At 43.9% G+C, this 17,092-nt stretch overlaps 1 protein-coding gene across 1 annotated transcript in view; it reads right to left on the reverse strand.

Moving 5' to 3' along the window:
• Window positions 1-8,900, reverse strand: part of gpr20 (G protein-coupled receptor 20) — a 69,270-nt gene extending 60,370 nt beyond the window's left edge. The window contains exon 1 of the mRNA XM_038808758.1: window positions 8,828-8,900. The gene's annotated coding sequence lies outside the window, so the exon portion shown is untranslated. The remainder of the gene's footprint in view (window positions 1-8,827) is intronic.
• Between the last annotated feature and the right edge of the window lie 8,192 nt (window positions 8,901-17,092).

Genomic DNA, 17,092 nt, shown 5'->3' on the forward strand with positions numbered 1-17,092 from the left:
GAACATCTGACAAAGCCAACAATTTCCAAACACCATAAATAAAAGCAAATTACTCCGGATGCTGGAATCTGAAACAAAATCAGAAAATGTTGGACGACCTTAGCAGGTCTGACAGCATTAATGGAGAGAGGACCGAGCTAACGTTTTGAGTCTGCATGACTCTTTCCAAACCCAACTTGGTTACAATCAACTCTTCATCCGGTTCCTCTTCATATATTTTTCTTATTTTTCCCTTCTGTTTTCCCTTTCTCTCTTAATCAACTCTCTATCTTGCCCTCTTTTTATTTCTCTTTCTGGATCTAATTTCACTCTAATTCACCCTATTTCCTTTTCCGGCGCACACACTGTTTCTTTCTCTATTTTCTGTTTCATTAACTGTCAGGAATTCCAACATGCAACATTGACATGGCCACACTGTTATCAATTCACATTTCCAGCATTCAGCAGCGTACCACCTGGAGCCTGGAGACCATGTCGCACATCACCAGAGCGGCAATTTCTGAGCCATTAATATGTTAATGACTGATGCATTCTCTGCACTTACTTTCCCCATTCTGTGAGCGATCGCATTAACCTGTCTTTAGGTTTAAGGCCTTGAAATACTCTGTTGCAACTTCAATTGAGAGATTGGTAGCATCCACAGAGAAACCACGTGCGTGGCTGAAAATAGCCATTTGCTCCAACATCGAGGAGGCTGTATCATTCTCTGATCTCAACTCTAGTGGTTGGAGCCTGAGTCGAATTTTTTGAGGCCAGACGTCGTTTGTGATCCATTTGCAAAATGATATTTCAGAGCAGTTCATTTTTGGAATCCACTGCTAATCATTAGAGGTGAGGAAGAGCTGAACTGATGAGAAAGAGGAGAAAGGGAAAAGAAGTATACGAGATAAGAATAAAACAAGAGAGAGATTGAGCATGTGTAAGAAGCGGAGTGTGCAGTTGAGTGAATAAGGAGAATAGTGGCAATCTGAGAGAAGAAGCCGAGTCTGTGTATAAGAGAGTAAAAAATATGATTAAGTGAGAGAAAAGAGAGAGGCTCTGTGAGAGGTGGAGTGATTTGCGAAAGGGATAGCGAAAGGGAGTAAAGAAATGTAATCTGTGAATCTTTGTGTGTTTGTGTGTGTATGTGAAAGAGAAATAGCAAAGTAAAATGAGAAATTAACTTTCTTAATAAGGACTTTTAAACGACTTATGATCCAGACATTTTCATGTGTATATTCACTTATCTTTATTTTGAAATATGCATGCTATTCCAAAGACTGCATTTTAAAGAGAAAGCTACCAACTGTGTCTTTCATAAGAGGCACCATAAAACAAACACTTTAAATGTGAGAGACAAGCATACTTGTAATAATGGGCTGAAAGTAAATCATGTATTGCAATGAAATATCTGTTTTATAGTCTTGTGTATACAGTGTGTGTGACATTCTGCATGAGTACATCCTGGGTTATTATCTTTTTTCTTTTGAAATTTTCATTTTCAATTGTTCCCAGTCTTCAATGTTGTCTGGAACTTTCTGCCGATCTCGCCAGCGGGATCTTCTGTTCCCACTGATGGCAAACCACCACCGTGGGTTTCCCGGTGACCGTGAGGGGGGTGGGGGGTACATATAACGGGAAACCCTCTTGACAACGGCAGGAACGGAAGATGCCACTGAAACAGCTTTTTATCTGCTTTATACATCCATCACTACTACTTCATCCCTATGAATGTTATTCTAGGACAGGCATCGGCAACCTAGGGCTCTCTCAGATCTCATTTGCATTATCGTGAGAAAAGCCTAAAAAAAGTAACTCAAGAAAAGTCAACGTTTTTATCTCGGCTAATCTAAGCATCTAAGTTTGCATTTCTTGGAGATAGGAAGAAAAAATAAAAAAGAGATGCAAAAAATGCCAAAGAAAACATGAGTTCGGTCTATTTTTAATTACAATTGTTTTTCTATTGTTACATAAATTCAATACATGAATTTTAAAATTAAATACATGTATTTTATTTATTATATATGCAATTTATACTCTTGTCAATTTACAATATATTTGGTTTGGAAATATTGCATTTCTGTCCTGCGGCTACTGATAGTTTTATTCAGGGAAATGTTTTAAAACCAGATTCTCCACACAAAGCAGGTTGTTGCTCCTCTCTCCTAGGATGTCCCATTACTCTAGAATCATCTTAAAGAGTAAGAACAACTGTAACTTCTTTCACAGCTGTTATTGCCTCCTCTGCCATTTGTCTCCTAGAATCTCTCTTACCACATCTGACACCAAACTTGTGCTTCTCCTCTTCAGCACCATACACTACTCTAAACTCAGACTCCATACACAACTCTAACCTCAGACTCCATACACAACTCTAACCTCAGCCTCCATACACTACTCTAACCTCAGACTCCATACAATACTCTAACCTCAGACTCCATACACAACTCTAACCTCAGCCTCCATACACTACTCTAACCTCAGACTCCATACAATACTCTAACCTCAGACTCCATACAATACTCTAACCTCAGCCTCCATACACTACTCTAAACTCAGACTCCATACACGACTCTAACCTCAGACTCCATACACGACTCTAACCTCAGCCTCCATACACTACTCTAACCTCAGACTCCATACACAACTCTAACCTCAGACTCCATACACTACTCTAACCTCAGACTCCATACACGACTCTAACCTCAGCCTCCATACACTACTCTAAACTCAGTCTCCATACAATACTCTAACCTCAGACTCCACACACTACTCTAAACTCAGACTCCATACACTACTCTAACCTCAGGCTCCATACACTACTCTAACCTCAGCCTCCATACACTACGCTAGCCTCAGTCTCCATACACTACTCTAACCTCAGACTCCATACACAACTCTAACCTCAGTCTCCATACACTACTCTAACCTCAGACTCCATACACTACTCTAACCTCAGACTCCATACACTACTCTAACCTCAGACTCCATACACAACTCTAACCTCAGCCTCCATACACTACTCTAACCTCAGACTCCATACAATACTCTAACCTCAGACTCCATACACTACTCTAACCTCAGACTCCATACACTACTCTAAACTCAGACTCCATACACTACTCTAACCTCAGGCTCCATACACTACTCTAACCTCAGCCTCCATACACTACTCTAACCTCAGACTCCATACACTACTCTAACCTCACACTCCATACAATACTCTAACCTCAGTCTCCATACACAACTCTAACCTCAGTCTCCATACACTGCTCTAAACTCAGACTCCATACACTACTCTAACCTCAGACTCCATACAATACTCTAACCTCAGACTCCATACACTACTCTAACCTCAGACTCCACACACTACTCTAACCTCAGACTCCATACAATACTCTAACCTCACACTCCATACAATACTCTAACCTCAGTCTCCATACACAACTCTAACCTCAGACTCCATACACTACTCTAACCTCAGACTCCATACACTACTCTAACCTCAGACTCCATACACTACTCTAACCTCAGATTCCATACAATACTCTAACCTCACACTCCATACACTACTCTAACCTCAGGCTCCATACAATACTCTAACCTCAGACTCCATACACTACTCTAACCTCAGACTCCATACACTACTCTAACCTCAGACTCCATACACTAATCTAACCTCAGACTCCATACACTACTCTAACCTCAGACTCCATACACTACTCTAACCTCAGACTCCATACACTACTCTAACCTCAGACTCCATACAATACTCTAACCTCAGACTCCATACACTACTCTAACCTCAGACTCCATACAATACTCTAACCTCAGACTCCATACACTACTCTAACCTCAGACTCCATACAATACTCTAACCTCAGACTCTATACAATACTCTAACCTCACACTCCATACAATACTCTAACCTCACACTCCATACAATACTCTAACCTCACACTCCATACAATACTCTAACCTCAGACTCCATACACAACTCTAACCTCAGACTCCATGCACTACTTTAACCTCAGTCTCCATATACTACTCTAACCTCAGACTCCATACACTACTCTAACCTCAGACTCCATAAAATACTCTAATCTCAGACTCCATACACAACTCTAACCACAGACTCCATACACTACTTTAACCTCAGACTCCATACACTACTCTAACCTCAGACTCCATACACGACTCTAACCTCAGACTCCATACACTACTCTAACCTCAGACTCCATACACTACTCTAACCTCAGACGCCATACACTACTCTAACCTCAGTCTCCATACACTACTCTAACCTCAGACTCCATACACTACTCTAACCTCAGTCTCCATACACTACTCTAACCTCAGACTCCATACAATACTCTAACCTCAGACTCCATACACTACTTTAAACTCAGTCTCCATACACTACTCTAACCTCAGACTCCATACACTACTCTAACCTCAGACGCCATACACTACTCTAACCTCAGTCTCCATACACCACTCTAACATCAGACTCCATACACTACTCTAACCTCAGTCTCCATACACTACTCTAACCTCAGACTCCATACAATACTCTAACCTCAGACTCCATACACTACTCTAAACTCAGTCTGCATACAATACTCTAACCTCAGACTCCATACACTACTCTAACCTCAGTCTCCATACAATACTCTAACCTCAGACTCCATACACTACTCTAACCTCAGACTCCATACAGTACTCTAACCTCAGACTCCATACACTACTCTAAACTCAGTCTGCATACAATACTCTAACCTCAGACTCCATACACTACTCTAACCTCAGTCTCCATACAATACTCTAACCTCAGACTCCATACACTACTCTAACCTCAGACTCCATACAGTACTCTAGCCTCAGACTCCATACACTACTCTAAACTCAGTCTGCATACAATACTCTAACCTCAGATTCCATATACTACTCTAACCTCAGACTTCATACACTACTCTAACCTCGGACTCCATACAATACTCTAACCTCAGCCTCCATACAATACTCTAACCTCAGACTCCATACAATACTCTAACCTCAGACTCCATACACTACTCTAACCTCAGTCTCCATACAATACTCTAACCTCAGACTCCATACAATACTCTAACCTCAGACTCCATACACTACTCTAACCTCAGACGCCTTACACTACTCTAACCTCAGACTCCATACAATACTCTAACCTCAGACTCCATACAATACTCTAACCTCAGTCTCCATATACTACTCTAACCTCAGTCTCCATACACTGCTCTAACCTCAGACTCCATGCAATACTCTAACCTCAGTCTCCATACACTACTCTAACCTCAGACTCCATACACTACTCTAAACTCAGTCTGCATACACTACTCTAACCTCAGTCTGCATACACTATTCTAACCTCAGACTCCATACACTAAGAACATAAGAACATAAGAACATAAGAACTAGGAGCAGGAGTAGGCCATCTGGCCCCTCGAGCCTGCTCCGCCATTCAATTAGATCATGGCTGATCTTTTGTGGACTCAGCTCCACTTTCCGGCCCGAACACCATAACCCTTAATCCCTTTATTCTTCAAAAAACAGTACTCTAACCTCAGACTCCATACATTACTCTAACCTCAGTCTCCATACAATACTCTAACCTCAGACTCCATACACTACTCTAACCTCATTCTCCATATACTACTCTAACCTCAGACTCCATACACTACTCTAACCTCAGACTCCATACACTACTCTAACCTCAGTCTCCATACATCACTCTATCCTCAGACTCCATACAATACTCTAACCTCAGACTCCATACACTACTATAACCTCAGACTCCATATTCTACTCTAACCTCAGACTCCATACACTACACTAACCTCAGACTCCATACAATACTCTAACCTCAGACTCCATACAATACTCTAACCTCAGACTCCATACACTACTCTAACCTCAGACTCCATACACTACTCTAACCTCAGACTCCATACACTACTCTAACCTCAGTCTCCATACAATACTCTAACCTCAGACTCCATACACTACTCTAACCTCACACTCCATACAATACTCTAACCTCAGACTCCATACACTACTCTAACCTTAGACTCCATACACTACTCTAACCTCAGACTCCATACACTACTCTAACCTCAGACTCCACACAATACTCTAACCTCAGACTCCATATACTACTCTAACCTCAGTCTCCATACAATACTCTAACCTCAGACTCCATACACTACTCTAACCTCAGTCTCCATACACTACTCTAACCTCAGTCTCCATACACTACTCTAGCCTCAGACTCCATACACTACGCTAGCCTCAGTCTCCATACAATACTCTAACCTCAGTTTCCATACAGTACTCTAACCTCAGACTCCATACACTACTCTAACCTCAGACTCCATACAATACTCTAACCTCAGTTTCCATACACTACTCTAACCTCAGACTCCATACAATACTCTAACCTCAGTCTCCAAACACTACGTTAGCCTCAGTCTCCAAGCAATACTCTAACCTCAGTTTCCATAAACTACTCTAACCTCAGTCTCCACTCCTGTATCTTGTCTTCCCCGTCTACACTTCAGACCTTATCAAACCCATTCTCTTCAGCAATCTGGCCTTCTTCCCACAAGCCTATTTTCTGACATCAAATGGCCTCATGATCATTCTTGTTACACCCAGTTCTACCTCATTCAAGCACCATCATCAAACCCAAAGCTCTTGCTGCATCTTGCGTCTTCAACAAGCTGTTCGGCTGCCTCTCAGGCTGAACCGAGAAGTGTACAACCTTGATTGATTACGAGCTGACTTTTGTCTGTCACTGAGGTTTTATCTTTCTACTCTGGAAACCATTTGCTCCTGATACTGTCTCTTCCTTGATATTACTTTCACGCATTCAAAGACTCCAGGATTTCTCAAACCTTGTCCACACTTACCTCTCATCCACAAGCTCCACTTCATTCTAACATTAATGCTAAATTTCTGACATCAGTACTCGCACGTTTAACATACGAACATACAAATTAGGAGCAAGAGTAAACCACTTGGCTCCTCGAGCCTGCTATGTAATTCAATAAGACCATGACTGCTCTGAACGCTGCCCCGACTCCCCCATTCCCTCCTACCCCGATAACCTTTGACTTCCTTGTTAGTCAAGAATCTATCTACCGCTGCCTCAAAAATATGCAATGTCACTGCCTACACCGCTCTCTGGGGAAGGGAAAAAAGTCACCCCATCTCTTTTTTAAATGGGAGGCCCCTTATTTTTAAACTGTGTCCCTCGTGCTAGTCTCTCTCACAAGGGGAAACACCCTCTCAGCATCTCAGCATCCGCCCTGTTAAGTCCCCTCAGGCTCTTATATGTTTCAATAAGATCACCTCTCATGCTTTCAGTGGCGATAATCCGAGAACTCTCCAAACTCCTGGAACTCTCCCCCGAGCTCTTTGCACACCCATTGCATCAATCTCAACATCTTCATCTTTGTTTCGTACTTATTTATGATGTTATCCCATTTTGACTTCTATCACCATATGAACTGTCACCATGCTTTCCACTCCCTCTTCTCTACTTCAATGTGTGCACTCTGCTGTTTGCCGTCTTCTGAACTACTTTGCTGTGCTTCAGTTCCTTTTAAAAGAATACTAAAGGATATCTTGGATTGTGTTTTTGGTTTCCCCTTTATCCTTCCCATGCTGGGCTCGGGGTCCCCTTTCCCCCATTGGATAATAGAGTCCCTACAGTGTAGAAGGAGGCCATTCGGTCCATCGGGTTTCCACCGAGCTTCTGAAAGAGCACCCTAACCCCATCCCCCGTAACCCCACCTAACATTTGGACACTAAGGGACAATTGATCATGGTCAATCAACCTAACCTGCACGTCTTTGGAATGTGGGAGGAAACCGGAGCACCCGGAGGAAACCCACGCAGACACAGGGAGTTGCCCGAAGTCTGAATCGAACCCCGGTCCCTGGAGCTGTGAGGCAGCAGTGCTAACCACTGTGGTGCTGTGCTGCCCATGAAAAGCACAGAGATATTTCTTCTACATAAAGCTGCTATAAGAATGCAAGTTGCTGTGCTTAGAACTAGTGATCCTGGTCTATTGTATGCCACTTTCCCAAAAGATTCCACTATGGATGCTCACTGCCTGATTCAAATTTTCTACAGGGCAAAATAAATAACTAAAAATGCTTGGGCGGTTGGACCTGATTCCAAATAAAATTTAAGATTGACTCATATAAAGTAAGTTTTAAAAAATGACAAGAATTGAAATTGTTACCATACAGAATGGATTATTAAAAAAGTCCTGATATTATTAACAACAAATTAGTCCACATTGATAATATTCTTAAATGTAGCATTTAAAACAAGCATTTGCAATAAAAATGAACAGTGAAAAAAATAGTATTATTAATAATTCTTGGTCCCGATAATCTGGCAGGGCAGAAAAGTTAATAGGGTTGAGTGAGTACACAGATAATGAATTGGGTGCAAATGTTCATGATATAGTAATCTACCTCTGAATCCTTTGTGCTAATATATTCGTATCTCTAAAACACTCTAATTTTACAGCCAAAGAAATCGGAAAATAAAAGATCACCATCGGCACATTTAACATGAGGGTTCTACACCGAGTAAACTCCTGGCAGAATAAATCTATACACCATAAAACAGACATGCACCAACCACTTAGTTTGTCTGAAATAAAGTTTGACTTAAATCGTCAAGGAAGAAGGACTCAGTATAATTCGAGAATTTCAGTTTAGGAGCAGTGAAAAGAAAAGATTACATTTCTTGATTAACTACGAAAACTTTTCTTACAAAGTGAACAGAACTCACTTACAGTCGACCTCAGTAAAAGCAGTTGGTTCCTTCTGTATGTCAGATGCCTTTGTGATGTGACACACAGTGTATCGTTTTAGACTTGCCTTTGGCTGGCTGAGGGGAACTCAAGACATGATTTAGAGGCAGCTGACGTCAGATCTTTCCTCTCACTTAAAGTCTGCCTGGCTTAGGCAACATGCAATAAACTGCAGGCACCCACTAACCCACAGGAACAATGGGAGGGTTACAGAAAATGAAACATAAACTACAAAAGAAACCACAAGATGTGATTCCAAAGAAAATTTCAGAATGGTTCTAAAAAAATAAGTTTGAATAAGTGACAAGAATTTAAATTGTTACCATGCTGAATGGATTTTGTATTTTTAAAAAAGCATAAACTCCACATACTTTTTTTTGCAAGTGTAAGGATCTCGACAGAAATTGGATATGATTGTGCACAAATTGTAACCCTTAAAATAATGCAGTTGTCACTTTAAACTGGCCTGCATGAAAGTTTTGCCAAGTTTGTATATAGAAGCGAGCAATTAAATAAGTCAGGACATATTTGCACCAACGAGAACATCCAGTATTAAAAGTGTTTCACTTAGTGGAAAGCTTACTGAAAATTTAACAAGAGATGATCCCAGATTTACAGCATCTGCGACAATGTAATCTGCAGCACAATGCAAATTTTCAAATAAACTTTCCCTATTTAGCAGCCCACATAACTGTTGATGTAATGTCATCCAAGTCTCTTATCTTCCTCATCCTTTCCCAGGACCTCGACACTTTGAAGTGCTTTGCCTCCCTGCGCCTTCCTTTCTTTATATAATCTAGAGATTTTCAAAACAAGTTAAGGGGACACTTTACCCGAGCTGGCTTGTTGGGAAGCTGATGGGATTCGGTGGAATGCCGGTTTTACACTTCAACAGTGGATCATTTTCAGTGTTTTATCATTGATATATTTAGGATCAAGACTTAGATTAATGGCTTGAGCTATTTTAAAACTTAGAAGCGCATAGGTTGGCAAAAAGGGGAGAGGCTGAATGCAGGATGCAGCGGAGAGTGCTGCTTTAGTTGGGAACTAACAGTCGCGTTTTGCCCTCTTCAGTACAGTTTTCCTGAATATTAATTTCCACATGCAAGTTCTACAAACAGCATTGTAGAACACGCGCGCAGATATCTGGTTACTTTAGTACAGAGACAGAATTTGATTACACAGAGCATTGGTGGAATAAACCTGGAAGTCGCCTCATGATTAAACTGTGTGCCTGGTTAGAGGTGTTAGGGTGGGGGTGGGGATGGGGTAGGCTATTTTTTTTCATTCGACCCCATCAGTGGCTTTACTCTCTATCAAAGTTTTTTTTTTAAATGTTTTTTATTGAGTTTTCATATTTTATATTGAACAAATAACAAATTATTAGAGAGAAAAAAAAACACCCAAAAATTAACATGTATATTTACAGGTAAGCATCTTCGTAATAACAATTGTGGCCGCCCCCTTTAGCCGGCATACATATTTTACATTCCCCAATATGGCCGAGGCACATGTTTATAGGCATTTATTTACAGTTTGGTTTTGGGCCTTAGCTAGCCATCAAACCCCCATAACGAAACCATAGCCCCCCCCCCCCCCCCCCGGGCTACCTTCCCCCGATTCCCGTCCATTTTCCCCTGATTCTTGGCCACCCGACTATTCTTCCTCTTGTATGTTGGCCACAAACAGGTCCCGGAACAATTGCATGAATGGCTCCCACGTTCTGTGGAAGCCGTCGTCCGACCCTCGGATGGCGAATTTGATTTTCTCCATTTGGAGAGATTCCGAGAGGCCGGACAGCCAGTCTGCAGCTCTGGGCGGTGCTGCTGACCGCCAGCCAAACAGGATTCTACGGCGGGCGATCAGGGAGGCAAAGGCAAGGGCATACGCCCTCCTCCCCAGGAATAGATCTGGCTGGTCTGAAACCCTGAAGACCGCCACTACCGGGCATGGCTCCACCCTCACCCCCACCACTTTGGACATAGCCTTGAAGAAGGCTGTCCAGTACTCCACAAGTCTGGGGCAAGACCAGAACATGTGGGCGTGGTTGGCCGGGCCTCTTTGGCACCGTTCACATCTTTCCTCCACCTCCGGGAAGAACCTACTCATACGGTTTCTTGTTAAGTGGGCTCTATGTACCACTTTTAGTTGCGTCAGGCTGAGCATTGCGCATGTGGAGGTGGAGTTGACCCTATGCAGTGCTTCACTCCAGAGTCCCCACCCTATCTCAATCCCCAGGTCGTCCTCCCATTTCATTCTTGTTGCGTCCAGTACGGTGTCGTCCCTTTCTACCAGTCGGTCATACATGTCGCTACAGTTCCCTTTCTCTAGGATACTTGCGTCCAGTAGGTCTTCCAGTAGTGTCTGTCGTGGCGGTTGTGGGTACGTCCTTGTCTCCTTTCGTAGGAAGTTTTTGAGCTGCAGGTACCGTAGCTCGTTCCCCCCAGCTAGCTGAAATTTCTCTGTCAGTTCGTCCAGTGTTGTGATCCTGTCGTCTATGTATAGGTCCCTGACTGTCAGTGTCCCCCCGTCCTGCCTCCACCTTTTGAAGGTGGCGTCAGTCAGTGCTGGTGTGAACCTATGGTTGTTGCAGATGGGAGCCTTGTCCGACATTTTGGTCAGGCCAAATTGCTGCCGCAGTTGGTTCCAGGATTGGAGGGTGGCTGTCACCACTGGGCTGCTGGAGTGTTTTTTGGGTGGGGATGGGAGTGCTGCCGTGGCGAGGGCCCGGAGGGAGGTCCCCATGCAGGAGGCCTCCTCCACACGCACCCACTCGGCTTCTGGCTCCTGGATCCATCCCCTTACTCGCTCGGCTGTTGCCGCCCAGTGGTAGAATTGTAGATTTGGGAGGGCTAGCCCCCCCCCGGATTTTGTTTTTTGTAGGACCTTCTTTGGGGTCCTAGCATTTTTACCCCCCCATACGAACGCCATGGTTAGTTTGTCCAGCGCTTTGAAAAAGGCCTTGGGGATTTAGATCGGAATGGATCTAAACAGGAAGAGGAACCTGGGCAGTACGTTCATTTTGATCGTCTGGACTCTCCCCGCGAGGGAGAGTGGGAGTGTATTACTCTCTATCAAAGTTGACTGAGAGGTAATATTGAGTGGGGTGTAAGAACCACGTTTGACCAGATGTTGCCGGATCTTCTGGTCCCTTCGGCGGTGGACCCCCGTCGTGGGTTTCCTGGCAGATTAGCGTGGATTCAATGAGAAATGGCATCGACAGCGGCAGGACCAGAAGACCCCACAAAGGGCCAATGGCAGGCCACATCCTGTTGCCACAAAACAGGCCAGAGAATCTTGCCCATTAATTCTGCTTCATTCACCACAGATGCTCAGCTGCTAACACATTTGATTCTTCATTTAGGTTTCTCAATCAAAAGGTTTATGATCTCATTGAATGGCAGAGCAGCCTTGAGGAGCTGATTGGCTGAACTCCAGCTCCTAATTTATATGTTTGTTTGTCCAATTTGCTGGAGTCATATTAGTTTTAATAGTTATGTTATCTTAATAATAATAATCTTTTGTTGTCACAAGTATGAAGTTACTGTGAAAAGCCCATAGTTGCCACATTCCGGCGCCTGTTCGGGTAAGCCAGTACGAGAATTGAACTCGCGCTGCTGGCTTTGTTCTGCATCAGAAGCCAGCTATCGAGCCCACTGAGCTAAACCGGCCCATTGTCTTGGGTATCCCTGTTCTTCCTCTGTCAAGGGCCATACAATGGGAGTAGTGGAATGCTGCCCACGTATCATAGAATCATAGAAGAATCCCTACAGTGCAGAAGGAGGCCATTCGGTCCATCGAGTCTGCACCGACCTTTTGAAAGAGCACCCTACCTAGGCCCACGCCCTCGCCCTATCTGCGTGACCAATAGCCACACCAACCTTTTGGACACTAAGGGGCAATTTAGCATGGCCAATCCACCGAGCCTGCACATCTTTAGACAGTGGGAGGAATCCGGAGCACCCAGAGCTAACCCATGCAGACACCGGAAGAAAGTGCAAACTCCACACAGTACAGATAGGTCATGTCTCACCAACTTCTACATTGTAAATTCTATGAAAACTAGTCCATTTTCCTCCAAATGTGCATATATCCTGTCCCTCAGTATATTTTCCAAAAGCTTCCCCACCACTGATGTCAGGCTCACTGGCCTATAATTTGCTGGATTATCCCTGCTTCCTTTCTTACACAAGGGACCAATATTGGCTATTCTCCAGTCCCCTGGAACTTCGTCTGTGGTCAGAGAGGAATTGGATAGATGTTAAGGCCCCAGCCATTTCTCCCCTTGCCTCCCGTAGTAACCAGGGATAGATCCAAGATGCCAAAAGACAGTACCGGACCAAGCTCGAGTCCCAGGCTAGCCACATGGACCCCCGCCATCTATGGCAAGGTCTGCAAGATGAAGGCATGTAAAATCGCCGGCTCTAATGCACCCCTCCCTGATGAACTCAACGCATTCTATGCATGTTTGAGCAAGAGGGCAGCGAAAGCGAGCCTTCCATCCCAGAAGCCGCGGATGAACTTGTATCTGAGATCATTGCAGACGTCAGAGCAGCCTTCTCGAAGGTCAACCAATGGAAAGCCACTGGCCTGGATGGGGTACCCGGACTTGCGCGGATCAGCTGGTGGGGGTAGTCGCAGACATATTCAACCTCTCTTTATAACAATCTGAGGTCCCTATCTGCTTCAAGAAGACGGCCATCATCCCTGAACCAAAAAAAAGCCAAGCAGCATGCCTTAATGACTATCGTCCAGTGGCTCTGACATCCATCATCATGAAGTGCTCCGAAAGGTTAGTCACGGCACAAATTAACTCCAGCCTCCCGGATTGACTTGATCCATTACAGTTTGCCTACCGCTGCAACAGGTCCACAGCAGACGCCATCTCCATGGCCCTGCACTCTAACCTGGAACACCAGGCACAAAGGCACCTATGTGAGACTCCTATTTATCGACTACAGCTCAGCCTTCAACACCATTATTCCTACCAAACTCATCTCCAAACTCCATGGCCTTGGCCTCTGCTCCTCCCTCTGCGACTGGATCCTGAACTTTCTAACCCACAGGCCACAATTAGTAAAGATAGGCAACACCACCTTCTCCACGATCACCCTCAACACCGGTGCCCCACAAGGCTGTGTCCTCAGCCCCTACTATACTCCTTATACATCTATGACTATGTGGCCAAATTCCCCTCCAACTCGATTTTCAAATTTGCTGATGACACCACCGTAGTGGTCTGATTTCAAACAATGACGAGACAGAGTACAGGAATGAGATAGAGAATCTAGAGAACTGGTGCAACGACAATAATCTCTCCCTCAATGTCAACAAAACGAAGGAGATTGTCATCGACTTCAGGAAGCGTAGTGGAGAACATGCCCCTGTCCACATCAATGGGAACGAAGTAGAAAGGGTCAAGAGCTTCAAGTTTTTAGGTGTACAGATCATCAACAGCCTATCCTGGTTCCCCCCCATGCTGACACTATAGTTAAGAAAGCCCACCAACGACTCTACTTTCTCAGAAGACTAAGAAAATTTGGCATGTCTGCTACGACTCTCACCAACTTCCACAGATGCACCATAGAAAGCATTATTTCTGGTTGGTATGGAGACTGGTCTGCCCAAGACCGCAGGAAACTACAAAAGGTCGTGAATGCAGCCCAGTCCATCACGCAAACCAGCCTCCCATCCATTGACTCTATCTATAATTCCCGCTGCCTCAAAAAGGCAGCCAGTATTATTAAGGCCCCCACGCACCCCGGACACACTCTCTTCCATCAGGAAAAAGATACCAAAGTTTGAGGTCACGTACCAACTGACTCAAGAACAGCTTCTTCCTTGCTGCCATCAGACTTTTGAATGGACCTACCTCGTATTAAGATGATCTTTTCTCTACACGTTGCTATAACTGTAACATTATATTCTGCAGTCTCTCCTTCCTTCCCTATGTACGGGATGCATTGTTTGTACAGCATGCAAGAAGCAAGACTTTTCACTGCATACTAATACATGTGACAATAATAAGTCAAATCAAATCAAATCAAAAAACCCCATCTAACCTCGGGGACTTGTCTAACTTAATGTAATTTAGAATATTCAACACTTACTCCTTTGATATATTCTCAAAAGTGTTCACACACCTATCCCTGACCTCAACATTTGTCATGTCTTTCTCCCTGGTGAATACTGATACAAAGTACTCATTAAGGATTTCACCCACTACCTGTGGGTATAACTTCCCTCCATTGCCCTTGAGTGGGCCTACTCTTTCTCTTGCTATCCTCTTGCTTCTGATTAATGCATAAAAAGACTTTGGATTCTCCTTTACCGTGTTTGCTAAAGACGGCCTCTTTTAGCCCTCCTAATTCCACGTTTAAGTTCCTCCCGACTTTCACTGTACTCCTCAAGGGCTTTGTCCGTGGGATAGCTTGATCTTGGTTTCGGACAAGGCTCGGCACAACATCGAGGGCCGAAGGGCCTGTTCTGTGCTGTACTGTTCTATGTTCTATGTATGCTTTCTTTTGACTAAGCTTACAATTTTTCTTGTCATCCATGGTTCCCGAATCCTGTCATTTCTATCCTTCATTTTTTGCGGGGATATGCCTGTCCTGCACTTCAATTAACTGACCTGTAAAAGCCTCCCACATGTCAACAAAATAAACTAATGTGACTGTCAAGTCAGGGCAACTCTGCAATGTTCCCACAGGCAAAGCTCTCTCCAGTTTTCCAGAAGCACGGATTACACCCAGGCGGCTATCTTCTTGGGTCAGAAACACCCAAACCTGTCCGTCAATGCACTTTTTCAGTTAATTTTCCAAATATGCACTCCCAGTGAGAGATTACTGGAACTGCATATCAGTGTGAGGACTTTGCTCTCTGGGACTTTCCAGCCATTTTGATTAAACACTGGAAATATGTGTAGCGAATAAATTTCCAATGTACGCTTCCGATAGATAAGGCCGGGAAATTACCCCCAATATGCCCACAGGTGCCGTGTAATAAATAAGTCTCCCTCTCCCCCGCCAACCCGTCTGTGTAGGCACACAATTGAAGCATATGGCTGGGGGGCTTTTCCCAAATTTACCTCCAAACACCCAAGTATGCGCAGTCACCCTGATGGAAATTGGACATGAGGGTTGTATTCCCTCCCTTTGTGTATTCTGTTTCTACAGAGCACAGAGGTCTGTCTAATATGAGCCCACCATGGATCTGGAAACAAAAATTGATTTGTAGAATTTTTAGTTTTTATTTTCCAATAAGATTGCCTCCCTCCACAATCCCACCCATTCAGCCTATTCTCGTTTTCCTAATTCATGAGGATCGAAGTTTAAAAATACTGTCAGCATTAATTAAAGTCCTAATCCTAAATATATCCATGACTAAACAGGTACAGGAACCAAATAAATACTTCATAAAATGTCTGCAATTTTTTAAACATATACAATATAAATATGTGTGTCTCTAACGATATACATGGTGTGCGAAGGAGTCAGGCGGAGCACTCCAGGAGCTCCTGGCTCCTCATTAAGGTAAATATTTTAAAATAGAACTTCACATAGTGGCAGGCCTCCAGTGGTCCCTTTCAGGGTTGTTCATCAGACCGCACATGGATCATTTATCCTGAGTGAACAGATCCCGTCCTGCAATAAGATAAAACAAATTTCTGGAATGGGTCCTAAAAAAGGTGGAAGGCCCTTTATTAACAGCTTCAAGAGGTCTTGAGGCCTGTTTTAGGTGGTCTCCAATTCCCCAAGCCAAAATGGCATTGGATGCATTTCTGACCCTTTTTGGGCATGTTTAGTTGGGATGTTGGTGCCGCCATTTTTCTCCTTCAATTTTTCCCCATGATACCATAAAATCATTGAATGATCCAGCAGGAAAAGTTACAATGCATCCATCGTGCTGTGCTTATCTCAGCTCTTTGGATGTGGATCAAGGACATATGCGGGAGAAGAGTTTTCTGGGGTGTGGGGCACTGTCACCAGTACTGGGAAAAGTAGGTCTTGTACATAGAACATAGAGTGCAGAAGGAGGCCATTCGGCCCATTAAGCCTTCACTCACCCTATCCCCGTAACCCAATAACCCCTAACCTTTTTGGCCACTAAGGGCAATTTATCATGGCCAATCAATCCAGCTAACCTGCACGTCTGTCGACTGGGAGGAAACTGGAGCACCCGGAGGAAACCCACGTAGACACGGGGAGAACGTGCAGACTCCGCACAGATGGTGACCCAGCGGGGAAT

This window comes from Scyliorhinus canicula, chromosome 10, assembly GCF_902713615.1.
Source record: "Scyliorhinus canicula chromosome 10, sScyCan1.1, whole genome shotgun sequence".
In the NCBI taxonomy this organism is placed as follows: Eukaryota; Metazoa; Chordata; class Chondrichthyes; order Carcharhiniformes; family Scyliorhinidae; genus Scyliorhinus; species Scyliorhinus canicula.